Raw genomic sequence first — 26708 nt, 5'->3', positions numbered from 1 at the left:
CAGAGAGAGAGAGAGAGAGAAAGAATCCTAAAGTTTATATGGAAGCACAAAAGACTCATAGGTAGCCAAAACAACCCTAAGCAAAGAAAAAAGAAAGGATTATTATACCAGATTTCAAGTTATATTACAGAGCCTTAGCAATAAAAACAGCTTAAAACAGCTGGGCTGGAGAGATGGCTCAGTGGTTAAGAGCACTGACTGCTCTTCCAGAGGTCCTGAGTTCAATTCCCAGCAACCATATGGTGGCTCACAACCATCTAAAATGGGATCCAATATCCTCTTCTGGTGGTCTGAAGAGATCTACAATGTACTCACATAATAAAATAAATAATTCTAAAAAACCCCAAAACATTAAAAGCAGTATGAAGATCCAAACTTAAGTGCACATAATTACAGCCCAATATTCGACAAGGATGCCAACATACACACTGGAAGGAAGGCAGCAGCATCAACATATGGTGCTGGGAAAACTCCATATGTGGAAGGACCCACGTGTCCATATGTAGAAGAATAAAATTTGATCCTTATCTCTCATCCCGCACAAAAATCAACTCCAAATGAATCAAGAACTCCAGGATGTAGACACAGGCAAGGACTTGCTGAATAGGACTCCATTCACTTAAGAATTACTGATACCAATTGACAGGAGGGACCTCATAAAAATAAAAAGTTCTCTACAGCAAATCAAACAGTTGAGTGAAGAGGAGTCCAACAGAGTGTGTGTGTGTGTGTGTGTGTGTGTGTGTGTGTGTATGTGTGTGGAGGGGGTTACCAGCTATAGTACAATGGAGAATTAACATTCAAAGTATACACATTTAAAAAAAGAAAACAAAACAAAAAAATTAAGAAAACAAATGATCCCGGTCAAGAAATGGACTGTAGATAGAATAGTTAAATAAATAAATAAATAAATAAATAAATAAATAAATAAATAAAGCTACTATCTCAGTGTTCAACATCCTTAGCAATCAGAGAAATGCAAACTAAAACGACTTTGTGATTTCATCTTAGGACCAGGGCTACAGGGAGAAACAAAAACAAAAAACAAAAACAAAGACAAAAAACAAAAACAAAAAACAAAACAAAAAAAGCAACTGACAACAAACATTGCAGAAGCGGGTAAGCGGGAAGGAACTGTTTCACTATTGATGGGATTACAGACTAGGGCAGCCGCTATGAAAATGCTGTGGAGCAGTCTCAACAAGCCAGAAATAGATCTACATATGCCCCATCTACATAACTCCTTCTCATTTGCCCAAAAGACTCAAAATCCTACTACACTTTCTCAGCCATGTTTGTTGTCCCTTTATTCACAATGGCTAGTAAATTCGAGCGGCTTAGGTGTCCATCAACTGATGAATGGGGAATAAACATGTAGCCCGTACGCACAATGGAATTCAGCCTTAAAGAAAACTGAAACCGTGAAATCTGGAAGTAAATGAATGGAACTGGAAAACATATTACGTGAGGTAACCCAAGCCCCCAAAGTCAAACGCCACATGTTATCTCTTACTTGGAGATCCTAGCTCTAAAGTGTTCGGTTTGGCTTTATAAACTTGCAGTCACTGTAGGAGCCGGGAGAGTAGCTGTCCAGGCTAAAGGAAACGACATTTCCCCAAAATCTGGCAGTTAGACAAAAGGCAGCATTCCTCGGGAACTTGTGAAACTGGTTCTCACTTGCCAAAAGGAGTGCTTCTCCTTATTGCCAGCAAAAGGGAAGTATGGCTCCTGCATTAACATATGCCTGTGATGCCTACCAACAAGTCAAGGTGCGAGCTTCCTCGGAAGCTCCCTCTGTGTACTCACAAGCACCCGGTATATATTTCAAAGCCCCTCCCCCACTCCGGCTCACAGACTACCTTTTCTCCCAGGAACCCACACATTTCCTTCTAATGTGGAGATCAGTCCTCCTTGCCCTTCTCTCTGGTTGGCAGACAACCCTTGGCAGTGCAGAATAAACTTCTCCCTTTTCCACCCGCAGAGCAGCCATTTCCGTTTCTTCACTGAGCCCCTGGCATTCAGAAATGAACCACTGGGGAGGCAGGCAGAAGAAGAGGCACTAGAGACAGGAAGAGTGGGACTCTGTGCTACGAAGTGGAAATGGGCAGGGGTGGGGAGGGCACAAGCAGAGGACTTCGTGGAGGGTGGTGTAATACAGAGGGAGAGGGAAAGAGGCAAAGTGACGAAACCTAAAAAAGCCACAGGGAAATCTATTACATTATAAGATTATTATCATATATATTATTTAAATATATATGATAAATTCATATGTAAGTCTGTGAATAAATGAAGTCGCCCCATACTGAAGAATATTGTTTTCCCCCCCCAGGAATCGTAGACTAATGTGAGGAAAAAGAAAAGAAAGAAAAACAGACGGCTTCCTTGGAGTAGTTTGACATGGGAGTTGAAGAGCTCCTCTCCCCCACTAAACAATACCGGCTACTCCTGCACTTGGCTGCTGCGTGGTTTGCCCTCTAGTGCTCTGATAACCACCAGGACCACAAGCACTTGGAGAACACAGGCAGGAATCTGGAGGCAGGAAATGAAGCAGAGGCCACACAGAAGAGCACGCCTTGCACAGGCTTGCTCAGTTCGCTTCCTTTTATAACCTAGAACCATGCAGATCAACCACAGTTGGCTACCCCTCCCCCACCTAAATCACCAATCAAGAAAACGATCTACAAACCTGCCTCCCCGCCAAGCTCATGAAGGCATTTTCTCAGTTGAGGTTCCCCCTTCTCAGATAGCTCTTGTTTGTGCCAAGTTGACAAACTTAACACAGTTGCCTCCCAAAGCTTAGACTTAAGTCCCTTTTACTGAAGATGCTACACACTTAGATCACGGGACATGAATGAAAGAAATCAAGCTGGTTCTGACCTGGAAGCCTCCTCCTGAGCGACTGGTACTCGAGACATCAGAAGATGGATACAAGCTGCAAAGGCAGAGGAGTTATCAGCAGGGCTTGTCACAATACCACTGGGATCCACCCAACAGCCACCCAGCAACACTGCCAGCCAGGTTTAAGCCAACCTTGCAGAGAGGAAAGACTGCTCCGCTACCCACAATCCCTTCTCACTCTCACTCTCCCTCCCCCTTTCTTCCCATCTCCCAATAGGAAAAAAGAAAGCATCTTCAACAAATGGTGCTGGTCTAACTGGATGTCTGCATGTACAAGAACGAAAATAGATCCATATTTATCACCCTGCACAAAACTCAAGTCCAAGTGGATCAAAGACCTTGTCTTAGTCAGGATTTTACTGCTGTGAAAAGACACCATGGCCAAGGCAACTCTTATAAGGGCACCATCTAATTGGGGCTGGCTTACAGGTCCAGAGGTTCAGTCCATTATCATCAAGGTGGGAGCATGGTGGCATCCAGGCAGGCAGAATTCAGGAGAAACTGAGGGTTCTACATCTTCATCTGAAGGCTGCTAGCAGAAGACTGGCTTCAGGCAGCTAGGACTACGGTATTAAAGCCCACTCCCATAGTGACACACCTACTCCACCAAACCCACACCTACTCCAACAAGGCCACACCTCCAGATAGTTCCGCTCCCTGGGCCAAGCATATACAAACCATCACATTCCACTCCCTGGCCCCCATAGGCTTGTTCAAACACAAGAGTCTACAGGAGCCATATCTAGTCATAGCATAATAAAAAAAGTACATTTAGTCCACCTTCCAAAGTCCCCATAGTCTCAACAGTGTTAAAAGTCTCTTCTGAGATCCATCCAATCACTTAACTGTAATCCCCAAATCATGACAGGAAACCAGCTGGGGAAACTCCAAACTCTGCATCTCCACGTCTCACGCCAAAGTGGTCTTCAGATCTCCAGCTCCTTTTTCATCATTGTTGACTGCAACCAACGTCTTTTCTTGGGCTGGTCCCACTCCCTGTTAGCAGCTTTCCTCAGCAGACATCCTATAGCTCTAGCATCTTAAGTATCTTGGGGTATCCAAGGCAACTTCAATTTTACAGCTTCTTGTTGCAATGTCTAGGATCCACACATGGTCTTCCCGGCTTCTCCAAAGGGCTGGTGTCACTTCGCCAGCTCTACCCTCCGTAGCCCTCTAAGCTCAGGTTGAGCCACTCTACCGTTGCTGCTGGTTTTGGCGATCATCCTATGGTACCAGCATCTCTAATTACACTGGGGTCTTCCACTGCAACTAAGCTTCACCAATAGCCTCTCATAGGCTCTCTTCATGGTGCTAAGCCTCCACTCCTCTGCGTGACCCCTTCAGTCCTGGGTCAACTGCAACTGAGGCTGTGTCTTCACCAATGGTCTTCCATGGCCTCTCACAGTGCCAGGCCTCAGCTGCTCTTCATGACCCCTCCATGCCTTCAAAACCAGTACCACCTGGGAGACTCTTACATTTTACCAAGTACAGCTGCAGCAAGAGGAATAACCTTGGCTCTCTCTCAGTGATGCTGGTCTTTTCTTAATCACCGCTAATTTCTTAACTCCAGCTAACCAGCATCAGTTTTCCCAGTCGTCCCTTCTGTTCTGGACTCTAAAGCCAGAACCATGTGGCCAAAGCTGCTACATGCTGGGGCTGGAACATGGTCCCCTTGTTCTATTATCACCAGCTTTCTATTTTCCTACTCCTTCACTGCCTAAGCTTGGCTGTCTTGGAACTTGCTCTGTAGAATGACTTTGAACTCAGTAAAAATGAGTCCTAAGCACTGTCTGTCTCCTAAGCACTGGGATTCAAGGTGTGGTCCACCAAGCCTAGATTTAAGTTTTTCTTCACCTAGAACTTTCTCTGTTCTAGGCTAACCTTGAACTCAGAGGTCTACTTGTCTTTGCCTCCCGGGATTAAAGGCTTGTACGGCCCTGCCCGAACCTAAACCTCGATGAGTGGGATTTTGCCCCAAGCAAGGTCACTACTCCCCTAATTCAATTTAATATCCTTGAACACAGGATTCAGCTCCGTCTTACTTCTGAGTGCCCCTTTAATACTCCAACCATATATTTTACATTTTTCCTTTCTCATCTTGCTCCTTTTCATTAAAATGTTCTTCATAAGAGTGAACTTTAGTAACCACACAACAGAATTTACACCAGGCTGTTTTTGAGACTTCCCTTTTCAAAGCAGTTAATCTAAATCTCTTCACCTTAGCCTCAGGCAGACTCTTAGGTACCACAAAAACAGTCTCCAGGCCACCTACTGAAATTCTTCTCCACTGAAACCTCTTGGACCAGGTTAGCATAGTTCAAACAGGGAGAAGGAAGATGGTAGAGGCCAAGAGACTGAGACAATGCCTGAAAGGTAGCAAACTCTTTTTCTTTTTTACTTCTTAAAAAAAAGATTTATTTATTTATTTTATGTATATGAGCACGCTGTAGCTGTCTTCAGACATACCAGACCCCATTACAGATGGTTGCGAGCCACCATGTGGTTGCTGGGAATTGAACTCAGGACCTCTGGAAGAGCAGTCAGTGCTCTTAACCACTGAGCCTTCTCTCCAGCCCCAAAGGTAGCAAATTCTTAAGAACTCATGAATTCTCAACAATTTGGTCACCAGCACAGCACGAGATCTGCACAGGAGCACACCAGTCAACATGCCAGCTTGTACGGGGGGGGGAATTTCATAATGTCCCACCCATGTGAGAAGAGCTAATGGCTAGAGAATGTAAAGACAGTAGGAAATTTTCATAAAATTAAATAATAATAATAGGGGCGGCTGGCTGCCTCAGGGAGTTGCCCTGCCTAGCTTTCTATAGCTACTACTTAATTCTAATTTTCAGACTGGAATCCTCTACTTCTAGAGAAAGAGATCACTTCTTAGCTGTGCATGGTGACTAGCACCTAGAATCCTAGCACCTGAGAGGCAGAGGTAGCAAGACCCCACATACTCTATAGTGAGTTCAGGCCAGCCTAGACTGCATGAGACCAGGAGAGAGAAGGAGAGAGCTATAAGGAGGGGTATCACCTCTTTAGAGAGGGTTTGGGACTTTTTCTTTACAGTAAGATAAACATTATGAATTGTGGACAAAGGCCACACATAAATGTATGTACTTGAAACTGAAGCTTCGGAAAATAATAACATTCTCACCATTGAGAGAATGTTATTCTTTTCTACTCAATTCTGTCCTTTTTTTAAAAAAAAAAAAAAAATGCTAATCTTAAGACCTTCCAAATTGATTATATGACCCACTGGTAAGCTAAGGCCAGCAATTTATAAAACACTGAATGAAACCAAATGAACAGCCCAGAAACATACTCATCCAAGCATAGCCATCTGGTCCTTGACAAAGGAGCCAAGGCAATGTAAACAGGAGAGCGGCATTTCATCAAGCAGACCCAGGGAAGGCAAATGCACAGCCACATGCCCTCAACCAATCAGGAAAGGCATAGAGCTGAGACCTTACACCAGTTTCAAAATTAGTTCCAAATGCATCGCAAGCTTGAAGTCTAAATACAAAATTATAAAACTCCTAGAAGAAAATCCAAAAGCAAATCCAAGTGACCTTCGGTTTAAAGCTGATTTTTTTTTTCCCCCTTTAGTACAACAACTAGGAAAAATTCCTAACATGGGGGTGGGGGGGAGTAAGTTGGACTTCATTAAAGTTGAGTTTTCCTGTTCAAGGACTGAGGAGACACGGCAGTGAGGCAGTGTTTGCTAGGCTTTATCTTGCATTGGAATCCCAACTGTGAGATAGGAGGTAGACACAGGAGAATCCCTGGAAGCTCACAGTTCAAACAGCCTGGCCTACACATCAGCGAACAAAAGAGAGACCCTGTCTGAAGATTGAAAGCTAAGGACCGACATTCAAGGATGCCCTCTGACCTCCACACATGCACCATGGTATGTGCACAGCTGTACTCGTCACATATGCAAAATTAGAATGGATAAATTGTAAATTTTTTAAGTTTTCTCTGCAAGTGCAACTGGGTTCATATTCTTCTCAGGTCCTGGTGACGAGTACCTTTTCTAGGAAGATTCGATTCCCTTGGCACTCCTTCTCTGTGTATTTCCGCCACAGTGTTGGTACGGTAGGGAGGCCCCGTTCCTTCTACCCCAAAACCTTCTCTCTCAGTTAAGTCTGCACGCACAGTCTTGCTTCTGTAACACACACTGTGCTGTCACTGACGGCACGGAGCCCAGTGCACCCCCTCTCTCAGAAACAGCAGCATGTGCTGCCTTCTGCTTCCCTAGGTCACAGCAAGGTCACGTTACATCGACAGTTCTCAGCCGTCATCGCGCTGCCAGCAGACGACGTGAGTAATGCTGGAAGACACTTAAGGTTGTCACAGTGATGATAAGTGGTATCTAATGGACACAGTCCAGAGGTGGCTGAACGTCTTAGAATGCCAAGACAGCTCCCTTCAAACTCTCCATCTTGTCGACGGTGCTAACGGGGTATTTTTGCGTGTCAGAGTGCCCGGAAAAGCAGTGTTCGGCTATCTAGCACAGCATTATTTCTGAGTGTATCTGGGAAGGCATTTCTGGATCCAGTTAGCATTTGACTACGTAGACTGAGTAACGGATATACAGCGTCACTGTGAGAACCCGAGAGAGCAAAAAGGAGATAGAAGGAGGGAGGGTACCACAGCACCTCATAAGTTAAAGGAGGGTAGAGAGGGAGTGTATTGGGGATGGAGAGTTGCAAACAGGTAGAGGAGTGGTGAGGTGGAAGAGAGGAGAGAGCAGGGAGGGAGTCAAATAAGATAAAGGGAGCATGATAAAACCACCCAGTTGCGTATTAGCCTATCCACCACTATGAAAACATAAAAGAGAATATGAAGATAGACACCCACACAGGAACAGACAATGCAGATCCCAGAAGAAATGGCCCGTGAAACAAAACCCCTAAGAGGCAGATCAGAGAGGTCCCAAAGGTCCCCAAAACAATACAGGTTCTCTTAGTTTCCCACCAGAACTATTTTATGAGACCTTTCGACTGTACACAGCACACAACTCAGACGCCGGAGGTAAAGAAATCAAGTTGGAGCTGGTCTAGAGGAATCCTCCACTGTGGTTGGCTCTCATGGTGTTGGGTGGTGCTGTGCAAGGCTACTGTGCTGGTAAAAGCGCCAATAGTCTAACCCATCGGAGAATTCAACAACTTATAATGCTAACCTGCCAGGCAAGATAGGCCCATCCCTTTATTCATGGCGTGGCTACCATGGAGCGAACAAACCGCCACTCTCTAAGTGGATTTGGTGCTTGCTATCCACGAGGCAATCCGCGCCTGAGACTGTAAACGTGATCCAAAACCCATGACTAAAGAGGTCTTAGACCTTGTGGCATAGTAACCGAAGACGGATGCTTAGCTTAATCGACGTCGTGTATCTGTTTATACCCACAGAGACATGAGTGACTCTTTCTGTCTTAAATGGAGAAACCTTTCCTTTCGGAGACCTGAGGTAAGTGCAAAGACTGGTGGCTGGACCAGACGCTGAGAATAAAGGACTGCTGAGGGCTCAGCCTTGGATGACACTTCTGGGACACCCCTTTAAGGTTCAGGGAACACTGCAGGAAAAGAGACAGAAAGACTGGAAAATGCCAGAGAAGGGGAGAAAGGTTACAAAGTGCCATCTTCTATGCACGATACAGCATGACAGCCAGGGGCTCTCAGCAGCAATGTGTACTGGAATTGGGTCTATGGAAGTTGGGCTCTCTCGTGGTCAGTTTGGAGGGGGAAGAATTCTTGGGACCCTAGCATAGAGTCTGCTGGTTTATTAGAAACGAGAGATTCTGAGAGAGGAAAACATACTACCTAGTTGTATGCCCCTTACAAGGCCAGCTTTTTTTGATGGTTAGTTCCAAACTCAGGATCATACAAATGTCCCTGATGAAACCCAAGGAACACTTAACAAAACCAAAACATCTAAAAGGGGAAAGAGCTGTAGGGAGAAAGGAGGCTAGTGAGGATGAGAGGGAACTAGGAGAGAGTTAGCTGGGAGCGGGATCACATACGCAGGGTCCATATATGAAATTGTAAAAGAATACGAGGTACAAATACTGTCTACCCTCACCAAGGTGTCCCACAATCCATGACACTGCTGGCAAAAGCAGATCATGCAGGAGAAGAGGGTAACGTGTTTCTCTTCTCTGTTCTCTCTCTCTCTCTCTCTCTCTCTCTCTCTCTCTCTCTCTCTCTCTCTCTCTCTCTCTCTAGCTGGGACACCTGTCCTTGGTCTTTAAATGTCAGAGCTTCTGATCCTGGAACCTGCACACCCAGTCTGCCTCAGTGATCTGTGTCCAGGCCCCTCAGAACTGAGGTTGCACATACATTTGAGCACCCCTTTTGTTATACGAATGCCGAGAATATTATTTTGGGGCGAAACTTTTTAAGTGATACGTTCTTACTGTTCCTGCTCATATTGCTAAAGCTGAGTGCTTCTTATTATTTCCTGTCATACCCCTTCCACTCATAACTTTATTTCCTGTCCAGACACCTCTTTCTGAATTCGAAGCTCGTATACTGAAAGGCAGAGAGGATATTTGCTCTCAGATAAGAAAAGAACATCGGAAATTTAATTCCCAAAGCGAATGCCTGCTGTCGTCCGTCTCTCCTGAGACAAAGCTGGTCTCGTTTTCCACGTTCTGTTACTCCATAACAACAGCCTTCCACCTTTGGTTGTCATGCCTAAGAACCCATCTCTGTGGTTTTTTACCCTTTCCCAGAAGCTTCCTGATGAGTGTGTACGTGTGCATATATATATATATATATATATATATATATATAATATATATATATATATATATATATAATGCATAAGTGTATCTTAAACCTGTCTAACTTCCTTATCTTAACATTTTTCCCTCTTGGAGCCCTGTGCTTCCCTTCCCTCGAGAAAACAGAATTCCACTCTGCTTCTTCATGTGTCTGGATTCCATACTGGAGTCACAGTGAGGTTAAAATATAAATAAGGGAAGCACTTTCTAGAATACCCCAATGCTTGGAGAGCTTCCTTTTCTTTCTTTCCTCCAAATATTCTTAAAGGGATCTGGATTCTCCTCGGTGTCATGCAGATTCTCTCTCAGGTCCCAGTGTAAATCTTTGGGTCCAAGCCCACTCCCACCGCCTTCCCTGTCCCCACTGTGGAACACAGACCACTCCATACCCTAGCCTACCTCTGGTGACAGCCATTTTGTCTTCAACTGCCTAGACCCAGTCCTTTCCCAGGTTACCCATACGCAATCTCACACTGACTCTGTTCTTCATCCCCACTGGTCCAAATTGGCAGCCTTCCTGGAAAGCAAGTGCTTAGTGCTCTGTGGGTTTTTCCCTTGTGCCTTCTCAATGATACGTCCTTGGCTCTCCTTTCTGCTCCAATGAAAATGTCAGCCTTGGATTTCCCGAAGTTAATCAAAATCGCATTCACTATTTTGTCTCCTGTATCACAAGTGTCAATGGGTTGGGAATGAAGGCTAGCAGGTGGGCTCTGCCCATTGTCTGGCTCTAGAGACCCCATGAAATGCTGGCAATTTAAAGGCTCTGGACAGAGGGAAGGTTCTTCAATAGGACAGCCTTTTTCTGATACAGGGGTTGGAGTTATGAATCACTTAGTGGGGCTAACAACATGAAATTGGGGCTATGTGTGAAAGCATAGATGGTAGGGCTATGCAGTAAGAAAAAAACCATGATGGCTTGTTGTGAATCATTCTCACTGGGTGAGCTTTCTTAAGAGCCCAAAGAAGGGCTTCATGCCAACCCCCATGTGTGTGTGCCTTCTCTAGACTTCCTTGACCTTTACTCCATCAGAAATTAATGTTTAACCAGAAAACAAGGTTTAAATGCAAGGACAGAGAAATGCATCAGTTCCAAGCTGTAGTTTGCAGAGCTGGACAGTCCTGACTGGACTGAGTGGACCTGTGAAGAATCCAAATTCCAAACAAGTAAGTAGTATGTTTTGTCAGACGATAATTGCTGAAAAGGCACCATTTCTATTGTGTCTCTTGTGCCCTCCATATTACTGAATGTGTGCTGAAAGGACGCTCTCCTGAGAGTGGGGATTATTGATGACAAATTGTTTCCTCTGTGCTGAAGCCTTGGCAAACGTTTCAGTTCTATTGCAATTGCATAGCTGGCTGCACGTGTGGCCACACATACAGGCATGGCTGGAACTCCCATGCACAACAAGGGGGCACCAGGCGTTTCATTCCCTAGGCCTCCTCATCTGGGAAATGGGGAGGGGGGAGTTTAATGGAACCTACTTTGCAAGGTTCCTGTGAAAATTAAATTCATGCTCATGCTCCCATATCTGAGAAAATCTGGAATGTTGATCGTATTCCAATGAATATATATGGGCAACACAAGTTGGGCTTTCATTTGTTCGTTTGCTTGCTTGCTTGCTTGTTTCCCGGGGGAGGAATCAAGGGTAGGAGGACAGACCTGGGAGGAATGAGAGGGAAGTGTGATCGGGGTGTAAGTTTGAAATTCCCAACTAAATACTAAAAATGTTACGTTGGGGAGAAAAACATAGAATACAACTCTAAAAACATACAAGTTTAAACATGCACAAGAAATCTTAATGTGTTTATTGGGAGAAATTAAAAATATGCCACTAGAATGAAAAATTTCAGCATGTCTTTACCACATATCACTGTTTCTGCGTTCACAAGAGAACGCTGCAAAAACAAACCCATGAATTTTCAAGTGCCTTTTTTTAAAAGTGGCCTATTTGGGCTGGAAGGGTGACTCAGTGGTTAAGAGCACTGACTGCTCTTCCAGAGGTCCTGAGTTCAAATCCCAGGAACCACGTGGTGTCTCACAATTATCTGTAATGGGATCCAGTGACCTCTTCTGGTGTGTCTGAAGATAAGCTACAGTGTACTCATACACATAAAATCAATAAATACATTTTTTTTTAAGTGGCCTGATTGGCTTTCAACCTGCAGATAGCGCTTCCCATTCCTGTGAATCATCTCTGGATTACATACAATATATAATACGGTGGGAACATTTGCTAACTCTATATTAGCCAGCATTTGCTACTTTGTGGGTTCATTTTCTTCTACCCTTCTTCACCCCTTCCCCACCATTTCAGCTCCCTAAGACGAGATAAGAGAGAAAAAAGGATAGCCGTCAAAGGGGCGACAATAGACCATCACACTACCTCTAACTGATCAGCTGGTTGGATTCCTTGGGGCAAGTTTGATCTTCGCCCTCCTGATTTCTAATTTCTTTCTGTTGTTTCTTCTTTGCGCATGACTACTTAACAAACGGTTACCAATAGCAACCAAGCAACAGCCAGCAACCTACCCCACCCAGCGGGGCCCTAGCATTTACATAGCCTCTGAAAAGGCCCCACAATTCCAAAAGTCACACAGTCCTAGAAACTATCTGCCGCTGGCAAAAATCACTCCTCGGCTTAGAGCAAATCATGGTCAGCTGCTGTGGACTATGAAGCAGCCTCATATCCTATACCTAGGATTAAAACAAAACATTTCGGGTTGGGGATTTAGCTCAGTGGTAGAGCGCTTGCCTAGCAAACGCAAGGCCCTGGGTTCGGTCCCCAGCTGCGAAAAAAAAAAAGGAAAAAAAAAAAAAAAAACACATTTTTTTTTTTTTTTTTTTGACCCAATTGGTAAGATATAATTGCCCACTTAAACATACAAAGCCCGGTACCATCCATCCCTTAAGAACATTAATAATAACCTGTAAATACACAGAGCGAGATCTTTACATCAGCCTCCATTGTCCTGCCACGGCTTCTCTTTCTCCCTCTCCTTTCCATTCCAAAAACATTTCTGTGTTCGTTTAAAGAAACCAAAATTCTAAAGTGGTCACTACACTCTGTTGAGGTCTGATCTTCTGATGTGTATTGTAATGATAAATACTGGCCTCCCAGGCCTGATTGTTCCCAGAAAGGAGAGAATTCACATGTATAGTGTGACCTTGCTCCCTAATTTTAAACTATTGGTTAAATAAAGGTGCCAACAGCCAATAGTTGGGCAGGAGAGACATAGGCAGGGTTTGGGGTTTCCAGGCTTGGGGTCTGAGGAGATCACAAGGAGAGAAAGGAAGGAGGAGAGAGAGTAGATGGGTTAAGGATCTAAAACTAATGGCCACAAGGACTGGGTAATTTGAGCAGCCCGGACAAAATGTGGGAAATCATATAGTGGGGTTATTGACAGGAAATAGATACAATGGCACAGAGGATAGATATCTGCCCAACTCTACTGTTGATTAAGGCTTATTATGAATTAAAGGCCCCATTTACTTGGGAACTAAATACTCAAAGGTGGGTAGAAGCTCCTGATTACGATTGTTTTTGACAACACTCTACTGTACAAGGATAATGACAAGAAGCATGTGCTTGCTCAGTGCAGATTAAAACCATTTCTGATGCACACAGCTAATCACATTCACAAACGAAGACAGTTTATTGGGCATCGATGGAACCTTGCATCTAGTAAATAAAGCATCCCTGAGATCGAACCCCTTTCCATCATAGCCAAATGAAGGAAAGAGGAAGGGGCTGGGACCCCAATATCCCTTTCACGTTATCAGTGATCAAGGTTCAAGTAGATCCAATCCCTTAAGCTTCCACCAACTCCAAACTACACCACGGATGATGCAGGTATAGGGAAGGCATGGCTGGGGCTCCGCCCATGTCCTCTGGGTCACTCCAGATTCAAACTATCTGTCAGTCATCACATCAACAGTTTGGAAAAGAAATACTATATGGCTTCATCTCCCAACACAAAGGTTGATTCACTTAAGCATTTATCTTAAGAAGAGAAGAGGGCTGGAGAGATGGCTCAGCGGTTAAGAGCACTGGCTGCTCTTCCAGAGGTCCTGAGTTCAAATCCCAGCAACCACATGGTGGCTCACAACCATCTGGAATGAGATCTGATGCCCTCTTTTGGTGTGTCTGAAGACAGCTAGCTACTTATATATAATAAATAAACAAACCTTAAAAAAAAACCAGAAGAAAATCCAATACTGAATTCCCAGTTACAATTAATAGCAAAATGTTAGGAGCATTCCTTTCGAAGTCAATAGGACCTGGCTGCTTGCTCAATATTGTTCTAAAGTAAAGAAATTTTCAGGGCCAGGCACCTGAGTAATTTTAAATTTTATGTGTGCCGGTGGCCACATCATAAAAAGTAAAAAGTGTATCACTACCACCAAGGAATGAAAACAGAGCTTCTCTCTCTCTCTCTCTCTCTCTCTCTCTCTCTCTCTCTCTCTCTCTCTCTCTCTCTCATACAATTCAATTACAGTTTTACACTAGCATTGTGTGTAACGGGGGAAATGCTTCCACTGTTTCCGTTTATCAGCAGACCATTTTAACTTTTAAAACGGATTGAGCATTTGTCTGCTCAACAGCATTGATTGCATCGTAAGAGCTCCACAATCAGGCATTATCTGAGTCTGCCATAACATTCAGCAAAGGGCCGCCAGAAAATAAGGACCAGCGAGGTCAAGTTGTCACACTCAGAGAAGGTGTGACTGTTGACTTGGAAATCCACCTAAATTAATAAACATGATATTAAAACTTTGAAGATAAGTGCCGGGACAACGGTTGCCCTGTAACATGCTGAGTCAACCCTGTTAATAATAAACAGTTCCTTTCTCTGATTACCAAGCACAGACAAGTATTCACATACTCATGAGAATCCTGAATTTTATCTCTCTCTCTCCCTTCTCCTCTCCTCCTCCCCCCCCTCCTCCTCCTCCTCCTCCTCCTCCCCCTCCCCCCCCCTCCCCCCCCCCTCCCCCCCCCCCCCCTCCCCCCCCCCCCCTCCCCCCCCCCTCCTCCCCCCTCCTCCTCCCCCCCCTCCTCCCCCCCCTCCTCCTTTTCCCCTCTTCAGTTGTTTTTTGTTGTTTTTCAGGACAGGGTTTTCTATATAGCCCTGGCTGAACTGCAATGTGTTCTGTAGACCAGGCTAGCCTCAAACCCTGAGACCCTCCTGCCTCTGCCTCCAAGTGCGGAGATTAAAGGCACGTGCCACCATTACACAGCTTTCTTTTTTCTTCTTTTCTTTTATTTCAAAACTGCTCACCCATCGTTAGCAAGACGCTTCTCAGAGCCTCCCGCTAGTTTCTAGCTTCCGTAGTTTGAAGTACTAGTAAGGGGGGGAAAAATCCAATCTCCCTATCTTTTATGACTAGCCGACAATGCAAATCATTTAGGAAATCCTTCTGCTCCCATATCATGAAAGCCGTGCGTCTCGGTTCCTTTTAGAAGCATGCCCCTAACAGGTCAGGATGGAGTGAGGAGAGAGTCCAGCTTCGTGTCCTTCCAAGTGGAGCACAGTTGTGGCGGCGTCTAGCACCACACCCGTTCCATTTTGGTCTGCAATGTGCACCTGTCAATTTTCCACACTCGGGCCTTTTTTTCCCCTTCTGGAATCTTTATTCAACTACCCATGAGTCTATTTGCGCCCGGCGCTCTTCCGTCTCTGAACTCCACTGGCCTTTCTTGGACTTCCGCTTTTCCATTTCTATTTCAGAGTGAGACATGTGTTGGGGTTTTATTACAGTGGTGCTGAGTCCGTTCACCTGTTAGAGAAGAATTCAAGTATTTATAACCCTGGCTGTTCCTATTCAGCGCTGGCTTATTTCCATTTAGTCTCATCTTCCCCTGTGTCTCCCCATAACCCCGCAGAGCTCTTGCCGGCTTTTGTTAGATCCGTTCCTCTTGATTTGCTTCTGTTGTAAACACTGATTTGTCTGCCTCGCTGTTATGCAAAACCGGGGAGTTCCCGTCCCGGGGTGCTGCAAGCAGATCCCTCTATCCGACCTGGAGCCTGCTGGCCTGACCCTGTATTTCAGTCCCTTTCCCTGCCATTTCAGGTCTTTCCCTTTCTAATCTCAAATAAATCTTCCATCTATGTACTCTCATTTTTACCGGTCCAACCTCCAGTTTACTTCCTGAGAATGAATTCTACACACGAGCCTGAGACACGCCCACACTCTGCTTCAGAGCTCAGAAGGCTCACTTTCACCAAGCACTGTCCCCCTAGTGTTTGGGTGTCCCCGTATGTATATTCATTGAATAGCATTTAAATTAGGTTAAACATGCCCACGTCCTCAAATGTCTGTCTGCTGCTGTGTGATCTTCACTAAGCACCCCAACCTCTCTGAGGCATTGTTTCCCCATCTGTAAATTGGTTCTGGGGACTCCTTTTCCTCATAAGAACATGGGCATATTTGTTTGGCTTGGTGACAGCCTTTCCCACCTCACTGCGGCTATCTCTAGTAGTCTAGGTAATGTGGGAGGTGTGGGGGTGGGGTGGGGAGGGTGTTGTCAGCCTCCTGCCATGATGGTACTAGGTGCTGTGGAGCTCCATCTGTGCAGATAGACCTAATCTCCTTACCTCCTCCATGTGCACATGGCTGATGTCTGCACTGGTGGTGGAGGAAGCTGCCTGTACTGGGCCTCCATGGCTGTGCGCTGGTCCCTCCTGCCACACCGCCCTGACCCCTTGTACATTCCACTGTCCTGGAAGTCACTTCCTCTGTCCCAAAGGGGCCTTTGAAGAGATCCTGCTGGGGCCACATCATGGATGGTCATCTCTCCTTGGAGAATTCCTGACTCTGGACTGTACATGGACTCTGAGCATGGCATGTGTGTATGGTATATGCATCTGTGTATGTGTCAATGTATGCATATGCCTGCATACATGTACATTTTATGTGTGCACATGCATGAGCATGGTGACTGCATGCATACATTTGTATTGGTGTAGGTACATATACATTCACACTGGTGTGTACCTGTGTGTTTCCTGTGTGCATGTCTGTGCCTTTCTGCACATGTGTGCCTCTAAGTGTGTGTATGTGTGTGTGTTGTGTGTGTGCACATACGCACGCACTCTGTGTACATGAATATATGTGTTCTCTGTTCATATGTGTGTGCCCTCTGTGCATGGGTGGGTGCCTTCTATGTTTATTAATAGTCTATCCATGTGTGTGTTCTCTGTATATAGATGTGCTCTCTATTAATGCCCGTGTGCACTCTGCATGTGTGTGCCATCTGCTTGTGTGTGCCCCATGTACACAAGTGTGTACCCTCCATGCATATGTGTGTGCTGCTTGTGTGTGTGTTCTCTGTGCATGTGCCTACTCTCTTTGCATGTGTGTATACTCTGTTCATGTGTGTGTGCATTCTGTACACGAATATACTGCCTATAAACGTGTGGGTACCCTCTATGCGTATGTGTGTACTCTGTTTATGTGTATATGTTCTCTATACATACATCTGCTCTCTCTGCATCTGTGCATCTGTATGTATATGCGTTCTCTGTGCATGCATATGTTTGTTCTCTATACATGTGTGCATTCTCTGTACATATATGTTCTCTGTGCACACATGTGTTCTCTGTGAGTGTATTCCCTGTGCTCGTGTGCCTCTGGTTCTGATAGAGGCTTCTACATGGAGTTGCTGTTCAAAGTCAGCCCTTCTTCCACTCTTCCTTCTCTGCATGGCCATGACCTCTCTCTGTTCTAGATTCACATGGTGATGTGTACCCCTTAAAAAGAAACAAATTTAGACCTGTAGGCCACACTGATTAGCAGAATGCATGGTCTGCCTCTTCTCATTCCTATCCAGTGGGCAAAAGCATACAGAGCCCAACATAGTTTGGATGGTGATTGGCCAAAGGACCCAGCACTGTACTTTGAAGGAGTTGAGTAAGATTTAGGTTTGTCACTCTCAGTACCTCCTGAGAGCAGCCTCTGTGCCAGGCAGCATTCCAGTGGTCCCTGTGGATGAAGCAGAGCCTGAGGCAGGATTCTCCCCTAGAATGAAACCTGGCTTGTGAGTTGCCAGGAGTCTCCAGGAGCTCTGGCCTCTAATCTGGGGTCCACACAATGATGGGGGAACCCAGGACCCACTTCTGGGCCTCTCTCCAGGCTCCATTGTTCCCTCTGCCCTGCTGGGCTCCATCCTGTGGCGCTGGAGGCATGGAGGGAGAGGGAGCAGGAGAAGCTCTGAGTAAATAATGCAGAGAAAGCTGCTGATTGGCTTTGGGAGGCGGACACTTTGTCTACATAAATGGCAATCGCATCCTCTGTGTCTTTTAACTGTCACCAAGGAGAGAGAGAGAGAGAGAGCAAGAGAGCGAATAGAGAAGAGGCGACTCCAGCTGCCTGTGAGTACAGCTCTTTGTCTACATGGCTCAGGGTCAGACCCCAGCACCCACTTCTGGGTGACAACGATGCTGGGGCTGGAGCGGGCGTCTGTGCTTGGTTTTGGTCATGATGTCTTTCTAGGGATGGAGATTATCACTGGCTGAGAAGGCTACGCATCTGACATGCACAGGTGACAGGGCTGCTAAGGGAACGTCCTGAGAAATCAGGTACCGGCCTCTGCCTGTCTATTTTGAATGATCTCTATAGGAGTCCAGCGGAGAATTAAGAACTTCTGACGGCTCTTTAAACCTCGCTATTTGAACTATCATGGTGACAGAGCAAAGCGAGTGGACCGACTTTCAGAAGGTTCCTGCAGCTCTGAGATAGAAAGCAAGGAGGCGGCTTTAGGACTGCAGACCTAGGTGTGCTTTGCAGGTGAAGGATGACGAACAACATCCTCCGACACATTGTAGTAGTCTCATTGCTAAAAGGCTGGGCACACAATAGATGCTCAGTATCCGGGAGCTCTGTTGGAAATGAGCGAGGCAAGCACAAGTGGAAAGGTGCACCCACCCCGCCCTCTGCATCCTCTTAGCTCCAGTTTCCAAGGTAACTTTAGTCAAGTGACCTGCCTTTTCCTCTTAGTTGCTTTTTTATTCCCCCTTCAAAGGCTTCCAGTCCAGCTCCTTGTACACAATTTCTTGTTAGGAAGAAACACTATGTTTCCCCTCCAAAACAGGATCAAAGCAAAGGTGACAATCTCAGGAAAGCTGGCCTCCTTTGGAACTTTGAGGGGTGCCAGAGACAAACAGACTTTGTTCAGGATCACCCCGAGCTCAGCCAGAGTCCTACATCAGGGTATCCCAGGACAACGAAGAACTAGCAGGAACAGGGAATCTGGATGTCTGCAGAGAAATAAGACCCTGTCATCTGTGACAGCATCCTTTTCTTTTCCCTGGGCACATGGTGTGTGGTCCTGCACACAACGGATTGCGCTAATAAGATAAAGAAAATCTAATTCTGTTTGTTTTCCTCTCCCCGGGGCTGTTGATTATCCTGAAGACTTCCCCCTGAACTTTTTGCAAACTCATCTTCTGTCTGGTGTTAAGTTTGAGAAAGTGTCTGGGAAATGATGGCTCACTGGTATTTTAGAGCAATCTTAAGTTTTTTTTACCACGCAGGAAGATTCTCAGGGGGCACAGATGCACCTCACAGGCTAACAGAGCAGGTTTATTGGGAAGGTTAAAATCCCATTGACTAAATGGCATGAGATGGGAAGGCTAGGCTTGCCTTTCTGCTGGGACAGGCCCGTGTGTATGCACCACGTTTGACCTATGTAGATGTATACAAGCCAATCAACTATTGCCCCTTGTCTACTCTTTTCCTTCTGAAGGAGAGGCAATTCACTGCTCTGCAGAGCTGATGAGGCACAGAGGACGGCAAAACTAGCCCAGCCTGCTCCCATGGGGATGTACCTAGGACGGTAGGCAACGTGGTGGCTTAGTCCTCCTCCCGAAGCTACTCTTCTGTTCTCCTGTGAGTGTGGAGTGGCAGGAACCTAGTGGCATAGGCGGGACCACTGAAACTGCACTTGGGGTTGCAGGTGACATCTCCATCAGTCCTGGCAGGGAAGCTCGTTGAGGTTCTCCTGTGCCTCTCTGGCTACAAGACAGTAGAGGATGCCCAAGCTAAGGGCTGGTTGCGAAGAGGCTAGCTTCAGAAGGAGAGAAGTCTGTGTCCATCCACACACTTGCTGGCTCTACCACTTGGGCTGTCCGTAATAATAATCCTCACCTCCCCTTACAGGGTTACTCGGTATTAGGTAAGATACTGCGAATACCGTGTGCTTAGCAGAAGGTTAGGAAATACCGATTTGCTTGGTTTCTTGGACAATAGAATGTGACAACCAAATGTCAATGTATTCTCAGAATTGAATGTGGAAGAGCCCGAAAGACAGGATTCTTAGCAACACAGTGTCAGGCCAGCCACTGTGCAATACAAGGGATAATGGGGAACTGAGAAGTCAGTGTTCACCACTGACCTCATTCCTGAGAGAAAATTGAGACTACCAGAAGCGGGTACCAAAGGGCACCGAATAAACCCACAGTGCCAGGTGTCGGTGTTTGCAGAGACAATAAACCAATATGAGATTGTTACGGAGAGGCAGCCTCTGGAACACAGCCTGAGCAGTCTCTAGCCTACAGGAAAGGCAAGGGGCCTGTGAGCCTTGGCAAACTGTGGATAGGACTTCAAGAACAGAAGCGAAAAGGGGACAAATTGAGGAGAAAAATGTGGAGTGTGGGGAGAGCATTTCTTCTGCAACAAACTCTTGGGGTGGCAAAATACGGGAACAAAGGAGAAAGTTTTAAGTTAAAAAATCACCTGACGCTAACTTAAAAACTCCTTTGCTGAACTTAAAAAAAAAGTAGCGAACATGGATAAAAGATTCGAATGCTTTTAAATCTGAAATTTGAGTGAGTGATAAAAGCCTACTGAGATGCACGTTTATGCTGTCCAAGTGCAGAGTTGGCCTTCTGTAGTGTTGTAGCTTTTCTAGAAAGGGTTAGGCAATATGCAAAACGCACAGCGAGACTCACACCTGTTTCCTGCATTGGGAATCCACATCATTTCCAGACACCCATGATGGTGGCACTTGTCCTATGATACTGCTGCAGTCCCTCCATCTGATCCTTGGTACTACCATCCCTAACACCAGATGCCTACCGGCTGGTGGGATTGGATGGGCATACGGTAATTTGTAAGGTCCCAGTTTTGAGAAAGGTGAAGTGGTTGTGCTCTGGTTTTGCACGTAGGCATATGGAGAAAGCCAAATACAAAAAGAAAAGAAAAAAAAAAAAAAGAGGGCTGGAAAGATGGCTCAGTGGTTAAGAGCACTGACTGCTCTTCCAGAGGTCCTGAGTTCAAATCCCAGCAACCACATGGTGGCTCACAACCATCTCTAATGAGATCTGATGCCTCTTCTGGTGTGTCTGAAGACAGCTACAGTGTACTTACATACATAAAATAAATAAATCTTTAAAAAAAAAAAAGAAAGAAAGTGATCTCTCAAATCACCAAATATTATCTTTTTTCTTTTAAAGTCACAAATGTTATGATTCCACCCTCCCCCCAGTTCTCTGTAACTTGGGTCACACCACATGGTGATATGATTAGAAATAATATTTCCTCAGGAGAACAGAGCTGAAAATCATTACTTAAACTCCATGCATTGTCGGCCAAGAAAATATTTAGAAGCAGCACAGTTACAAGTCGGGAAATAAGAAAGAATCAGTGGCCCCTTTCTCTTCCACAGAAGGGCGAGGGTAGGAAGAGCTGGCACTGTGAGAGCATCTTAAGGCAGCATTGCAGTTCTGCATGGATGTGGAATGGCGGCTCTCTCACAGGTTGGAAATAGCGTTCAAAGGACTGTGGCTCCTATACCGCCAAGCTCATATGCCCCCACTTTTACCACAGGGCATGGTGGTACTAGGAAGTGAGGCCTTGTCGGGTGCTTTGGTCTAGGATATGGGAATGACACCCTTGAAGAAATCCTAAGGGGAGCCCTCATTCCCTTCTCCAAGGACACTGCAAGAAGTCAATAGTGCGAGGCAAGCCTGGGATAGGCGCCTCACAAGTGGGCTTTCAGAATCCTTGCCTAGGCAGCTTACAAAGCCATTGCTTATGGGGGTTAAGCCGCCTGGCTTCTGCCATGGCACAAATGGGCTAATGTGAAAGACTGGCTATGGTTACATCTTAACAAGTGCTGTCCAAACCCACCAATTTCTTGCTTCCCTTTGTGATGAACGGGGGCCTCTCACCAACTAATGTGATGTTCTGTGCCCCGGGAGGCATTTGGGGGATCATGACTGTGCCTGAGGCTCTGGGAATGCTGGACCTCAAGTTCTGCTGCTGCTTTAGGACACTTTTCTAGCGGTTGCCAGGCAATGGACATTTGTAACATCTGTTAAGATGCTCAGAGCTCATGCTAGTCCAGTGATTGTAGGAGCCAGAGCCTGAATTCAGCTAAAACAGGACCTTACTAGCAGGGTACTCTGGTTTGGGGGAGGGTCCTCCAAACATCCATGTGTTATACTGGACCCCAGAATGGAGTTATTGGCAGGTGACAAGGCATCCAGTGGAAGGTCCTTGCGTCTTTGGGAGATCCCTGAGATGGAGACCGTGGGACTCTGATCTTTCTTCTGTTTCCTGCCTCACCAAGTGGCCAGAAACACAAGCCACCCAAAGATAGACCCAAATCAGACACAAGCGTAGACTTGAGCTCTGAGCACTGGCTCCATATCCTCTGGCTCTGCCTTTTAGAAAAGCTGTGGTTAGTGCAGGCTGCGTCTCAAGACTGAAAAGGAAATGGTGACTACAGAACAGCGGCGGCAGGCTTTCCACTCGGTAAAGGGAAGCTTTCAAGCCGTGGGGCAGAAAGGCAAGCGAAGATCGTGTGAGAGAGTAGCCTCTACAGCCAGAACGTGCTGTACTGTTGCTCGGTGAATTTCCCCTCTTACCTAAAACACCAGGACACCCAGATTTATGTCTGGTGTAGGGCAGACTATGCTGTGCTTTGTAAACGCGGGAAGTGAGAGCAGAAAGAACTGGAGTACAAGACCATCCCGAGCTACATAGTTGCAGTGGGTAAAGCATAAGGAGAAGGGAGGGGGGAGAGAGGGAGGGAGGGAGGGGGTGGGGAGGAGAGGAGAGGAGAGGAGGGAGGAGGGAGGAGGAGAGGAGAGAGGAGAGGAGAGGAGAGGAGAGGAGGAGAGGAGAGGAGAGGAGGAGTCTCACCTTCCATCCCCCTCCCCAGCACAATACTTGCCTGCTGCCTAATAAAAGTTTTTCCCTGAGTGTGGACTGGGCTGCAGGCACACAGCAAATGGCTCCTTTTCATCCTACCGATGGCACTCCTGGGGGCGCTTTCATGCCTGTTTGCCTTTGCAAAAAGTTGACAGGAAACCTTACAAAGGTTGAAGGTCGAAGGCTCCGTGGTAATTGAAGAAGCACCCTTGACCTTGGGTCACCTGACACTGGGACCCAAGGCTACTCTCGAGCCTATGCTTGTACTTCAGAGTCTCGGGGGGAGAGAGGGTGGCCAAAAAATTCATTTAAAAGCATTTTACTTAGCCAGCATGTTAAGAGTCTAAGAAGGCTCAGAGGACTTTGGAGTTTGTTGTTGTTGCTGAGGTGAAGCTTTAGATAGTCCTTCAAATTATTAGAGATTTCTCATGGCTAGAAACCTTTCTTATGGTTTCGGATGGAAGCATGGTAGGCAGGACCACGCATAGGGGCTCGGAACTTCACTGTCCTTCCCTCAGGCTGTAGGACCTCACACCCTCACAACAGGCCATGGTAGGTTCACAACCAAAACTCTTCACCAAGGTCCCACGGAAGTAGAGTTCCTATATTACACCCCATTCGACTTGTAAGAATGTTAAGTAGGGGCCTAGGTTGAGCTCTGGGAAAATGGCTACGGCAGAGGAGTCCAAGAAGAGAAACTACAGAGGGTAGAAACTATAGCCTGGATGCGGTGGAAATTATCCGGATCACAGGACAGATGAGGGTGTGGTTGTGGGTGTCAGTCACTACAGTAGCCGAGACTCTCCGAGAGAAGTGATAAGCTGCTGCGTGAGTTGTCCTAAAAGCCGGGTAGGACCCGATAGACGATAGAGCAGAAATAAAATATTTAGAAGGCCGAACTGATTTATTCGTTTATTTACTCATTTATTCTCAGTTATCGAGGGACAGCAGGGGAACGGAAAGTTTACAGCAATAATAACTTCATAACCGAGGGTCGGCTGGGAGTTCTGAAAGAGTTCAGGGGAGTCCTTATCTCCCCGAAGCCCATGAGTACAGAGCTGTGCTGTCGCTGCAGTGATAAAACGTCCAGGGAGGTGCTGGGCTCACCGCACATGCGCCAACTCTGACAAGGGCTCCATGCAAAATCTATGCGGTGCAGCTGCTACTGAGACAAATCAGGTTGTGTCAACAGAAACCCTTTCAGGGTCTGGAGAAGTGTAGGCCGTTGGCCTTATCACAGTCTACATCTTCCAGCTAATATTTGCCCAGCTCGGAGCCATGAATATCAGACAGCTCCAAAATGAGCGTGAGAGTCTCTTGAGGCTTTGCGCTAAGTATCTTCTGCAAAGGTTTCGGTGGAAAATAATCTTCAAATAAATGACAGGGCGGTTTGAAAAGAATAAGCAGGTATTATATTACAGTTTGACTAGGAATATTTCCTTTCATACTGGGTTGACGCATGCTTATTTGATTTTTCCCTGGCACATCCTGCTTTGTCCATAAAACTGTTATTCCCGGTAGAAAGACGCCACTGGTGTGCTGGGAGGCTGAGGGCCTCTCTCGGGTTTGAACTTCTCTTCCATAGACTTCTGTTTTCCAACATCGCACGCCCTCCCCTCGGTGTAGCAAAGAGAGACTGCAAAAACGGTTACTTTTAAAGGCATTAAAAAAAAATCACACGCGAGGGTCAAATCATAGAGGGGAGTTTGTGAGATTTTTTGGTCACATAAAAATGAAATCTCCTACAAGAGCTCTTTATTCCGACTCTGAAAAGTCAGAATAAAATCATCCCAAATTAGGTCAGGCAGAAACGAGGAAAATGTCGCAAAGCATAAACAAACAGATACGGGGGTAGACTTTTTTTTTTTTTTTTTTTAATGTGTTAGGATCCTTGCAATTAAGTAAAAGCTTGCCAATATCTAAGTGGAAGATACAGTGAATGGGCGATTCATAAACGAAGAAATGCAAACGTCAAAGAAACATCAGAGCGCTGGTGGATTTCAACAGTCCGTTAAAAGAGAGCCATTCATGCCTGTGAGACGGGTTAAGTTTAAAATTAACCTCAGTGGCTGCACAGCACTCCCCATCAAAGGAGTAACCTGATAAAACAGCGCGCTCAGAGAAATTTGGCAGTATAATTTAAAAACACTAAGGCCATATATCTCTAGGAAAATTTGTCCTAAAGAAATGATCAAATGTTTTCCACTTTTAGGACTTTTTGGGGTTTTTGTGTGTGTGTGTGTGTGTGTGTGTGTGTGTGTGTGTGTGTGTGTGTGTGAAATAAAAACATGCAGAACAGACAGGAGGCTTACTCTAGAGTTATGAGACGCTACTAAAATAATTGCCTGCTTTTCACGGGGAGATACAGTCCAAGACCTACAGAGGCTCGCTGAGAGTAAGGACAGAAACGCATCCTATGCGTTCGCGTTCATGAGAAAGCTTATTTAATAAGCGAGGCACAGAGAGACGTTAATGAGAGCCGATTCGGAGCGGAGCGGTTACTGCATCAGCACAAGGCTCACGTGGACAAAAGAAGTGCTGTGTTGTGACGACTAGGCGGGTACTACATACAGTGAGGAAACACCGCACTAAAGGATGGTTCATGTGCTAGGTGACACAAAGCAGGAAGGCACAGGTATCATCTTGCTAGCCAGGAGGGTGCACAACTTAAAAAATTGCAAATCATATATTTTCCCATTCAACGTTTTTTTTTGGGGGGGGGGGCTGCAGTTGTGTGTGAGTAACTGAAACCACACAAGAGGGAAATATAAACAATCGGGAGCTACTATAACTGGCAATTCTTAGTACCGCTGTTCAAAGCTATCCCTGTACAATAAAATTGATGGTGGTGGTCGTTCTCTCTCTCTCTCTCTCTCTCTCTCTCTCTCTCTCTCTCTCTCCCCCTCCTTATTTATTTTATTTATGTTCATAAACACACTGTTGCTGTCTTCAGACACACTGGAAGAGGGCATTGAATCCCCTACTACAGATGGTTGTGAGCCACCGTGTGGTTGCTGGGAATTGAACTCGGGACCTCTGGAAAAGCAGTCAACGCCCTTAACCACTGAGCCATCTCTCCAACCTGTGGCAGTACTCTCATTGTCTTGGTTTCTGTTTTCAGTCTTAACGGAAATGAGGGTTATATGGCAACAAGTAGCGCATATAGCCACCAAACATATAGTACATACAGTGGTGTGTACAGCCACTAACCATCAGTCAGGGTCTGCCTGAGTAGGTCATCTCTTGACCCTGAGCCTCAGCCCTGCCGTTTGACCCCCACCCCACCCTGTCCCACTAACAGAGCTGGAAACCGGGAACGATGATAATACTCAGCAAAGGCGGTACGCGGTCTGAATGAAGCCACGTCCCAGTGGGTATGTAGAAATGCCATCGTGAGAAGGCGCAGGACAGAATGCATTTATGTATCAGTATGTTTTCCCTCCTGCCGCTAGTTTAGCTCTCGTGGTGGCTGCAATTTATCTCATCTTATGCACCACCATAGTCTCCCAAGCACTCTTCTCTGAGATGTGCGCCCAAATGGTAACTCCGAAATGGAGGCCGGGTCCCCTATAAATTGAGCCTGTGTGTAGTCCCTTTAGCAGAAAGCACTGGAAGGAAGGAAAAACCTGATCGGGCAGGTTGTCCCTGGATACCAGCTATCTCCTAGCTCAACATTAGTCAGCTTAAGCCTACTTGGATGAGGAAGCCCCGCAAAGCGGATATTGCTAGCGTCTAATCACATGCGTCTCATCTCTTTCCACCCTTGGTATCTGATCCAGCTCACTACCTCCCAGCCCTGAGACTAACCGCTGCGATCTCAGTAATGTTCCTTATTCACTGGCTTTAGCAGCTGCTGTCGGGGTT

General features: G+C 46.0%; 1 protein-coding gene across 2 annotated transcripts in view; it reads left to right on the top strand.

Moving 5' to 3' along the window:
• The first annotated feature begins 10773 nt into the window (after positions 1 to 10773).
• Ddc (dopa decarboxylase) overlaps positions 10774 to 26708 on the top strand; it is a 116261-nt gene continuing 100326 nt past the window's right edge. The window contains exon 1 of one of the 2 annotated variants that reach the window (XM_032916495.1): positions 10774 to 10852. The gene's annotated coding sequence lies outside the window, so the exon portion shown is untranslated. Of the gene's footprint in view, positions 10853 to 17982; positions 18062 to 26708 lie in introns of those variants that run through there. The other variant, XM_032916497.1, reaches the window with a different exon arrangement.

Source organism: Rattus rattus, chromosome 11 (assembly GCF_011064425.1).
Source record: "Rattus rattus isolate New Zealand chromosome 11, Rrattus_CSIRO_v1, whole genome shotgun sequence".
NCBI classification, from domain to species: Eukaryota; Metazoa; Chordata; class Mammalia; order Rodentia; family Muridae; genus Rattus; species Rattus rattus.
The sequence above is the reverse complement of the archived record's forward strand: the minus strand, read 5'-3'. Positions and strand labels throughout refer to the sequence as shown.